This window comes from Pipistrellus kuhlii, unplaced genomic scaffold (assembly GCF_014108245.1).
Source record: "Pipistrellus kuhlii isolate mPipKuh1 unplaced genomic scaffold, mPipKuh1.p scaffold_m20_p_29, whole genome shotgun sequence".
In the NCBI taxonomy this organism is placed as follows: Eukaryota; Metazoa; Chordata; class Mammalia; order Chiroptera; family Vespertilionidae; genus Pipistrellus; species Pipistrellus kuhlii.
In genome coordinates this window covers 6926268-6928604 of record NW_023425528.1, presented here as the reverse complement: position 1 = coordinate 6928604, position 2337 = coordinate 6926268, and positions in this window count along the sequence as shown.

Genomic DNA, 2337 nt, shown 5'->3' with positions numbered 1-2337 from the left:
AATGCTCACCATCTCCATCCATGCTACTGCAAATGGTAAGAATTCCTTCCATTTTAAAGCAGCATAGTATTCCATTGTGTAAATGTACCAGAATTTTCTAATTCAGTCATCAACTGATAGGCACTTAAGCTGTTTCCAAAGCTTAGCTAAGGTGAATTGTGCTGCTATGAACATAGGGGTATATCCTTTCTGATTGGTGTTTCTAGTTTCTTGGGATATATTCCTACAAGTGGGATCACTGGGTCAAATGGGAGTTCCATTTTCAGTTTTCTGAGGAAACTCCATAATGTTCTCCACAGTGGCTGCACCAGTCTACATTCCCACCAGCAGTGAATGAGGGTTCCTTTTTCTCTGCATCCTCACCAGCACTTATCATTTGTTGATTTGCTGATGATAGCCATTCTGATAGGTGTGAGATGGTACCTCATTGTCATTTGATTTGTGTCTCTGGGATGGATTAGTGACTTTAAGCATGTTTTTATATGTCTCTTGGCCTTCTTTATGTCCTCTTTCAAAAAATATCTATTTAGGTCATTTGCCCATTTTTTTAACCTTCCTTTTGTTAAGTTGTATGTGTTCCCTATAAATGTTGGGAATTAAACCCTTCTTTGAAATAACATTGGCAAATATGTTCTCCCATGCAGTGGGTTTTTTGTTGTTGTTTTGTTGATGGTCTCTTTTGCTGTGAAAAGCTTTTTATTTTGATGTAGTTCCATTTGTTTATTTTCCCTTTAGTTTCTATTGCCCTAGAAGCTGTATCGGTGAAGATATTGCTTTGGCATATGTCAGAGATTTTGCTGCCTGTGGATTCTTCAAATATTTTTATGGTTTCTTGTCTTATATTTAAGTCCTTTATCCATTTTGAGTTTAATTTTGTGTATGGTGTAAATTGCTGGTCTAGTTTCTTTCTTTCTTTTCTTTCTTTCTTTCTTTCTTTCTTTCTTTCTTTCTTTCTTTCTTTCTTTCTTTTTTTGCATGTTTCTGTCCAATTTTCTCAAAACCATTTATTGAAGAGACTACATGGACTCCATTGTATGCTCTTGCCTCCTTTGTCGAATATTAATTGAGCATAGTGGCTTGGGTTGATTTCTGTGTTCTCTATTCCATTTCATTGGCCTATATGTATGTTCTTGTGCCAGTACCAGGCAGTTTTGAGAACAGTGGCTTTGTAATACAGGTTGATAATGGGTATTGAGAGCCCTCTTACATTGCTCTTCTTTCTCAGGATTGCTGGTGCTATTTGAGGTCTTTTTTTATTCCAGATGAATTTTTGAAGAGTTCTTACGAGGTCTGTGAAGTATGCCATTGATATTTTAATGGGGAGTGCATTGAATCTATAGATTGCTTTGGGTAGTATGGACATTTTGATGATGTTGATTCTACCAATCCATGAACACAGTATGCTCTCACATCTATTCATGTCTTCCTCTATCCTTTTTTTCAATGTCCTGTAGTTTTCTGAGTAGAGGTCTTTTACCTCCTTAAGTTTATTCCTAGGTATCTTTTTTTTTTTTTTTTGATGTGATGATAAATGGAATTTAGTATCTCTTTCTGTAAGTTCGCTGTTGGTGTATAGAAATGCCATAGATTTCTTGGTGTTGATTTTGTATCCTACTACATTGCCAAATTCATTTATTAAGTCTAATTGTTTTTTGATGGAGTCTTTAGGGTTTTCTTGTACAATATCATGTCATCTAACAATAATGACAATTTTACTTCTTCTTTTCCAATTTGGATGACTTTTATTTATTCTTCTTCTCTGATTGCTGTGGCTAGTACTTCCAGTACTATGTTGAACAGGAGTGGTGAAAGCAGGCATCCCTGTCTTGTTCCTGTTTTTAGTGGAAATGATTTTAGGTTTTGCCCTTTGAGTATGATGTTGGCTGTAGGTTTGTAACACAAGGCTGTTATTATGTTGAGGTATGATCCCAATATTCCTATTTTGCAGAACATTTTTATCAGAAAAGGGTGTTGGATTTTGTCAAATCTCTTTTCTGCATCAATGGATATGATTATGTGATTTTTGTCCCTCACTTTGTTTATGTGATGTATCACATTTATTGATTCGTGGATATTGTACCAGCCTTGCATTCCTGGAATAAATCATACTTGGTCATGGTTTATGATCTTTCTAATGTAATGCTGGATCTGGTTTGCTAGAATTTTGTTCAGGATTTTATCATCTATGTTCATCAGGGATACTAGCTGTAATTCTCTTTCTTTGTGGTGTCTTTATCTGGTTTTGATATTAGGGTAATGTTGGCTTCGTAGAAAGAATTTAGAAGTGGGTCTTCCCCTTTAATTTTTTTAAATAGTCTGAGAAAGATTGGTTTTAGT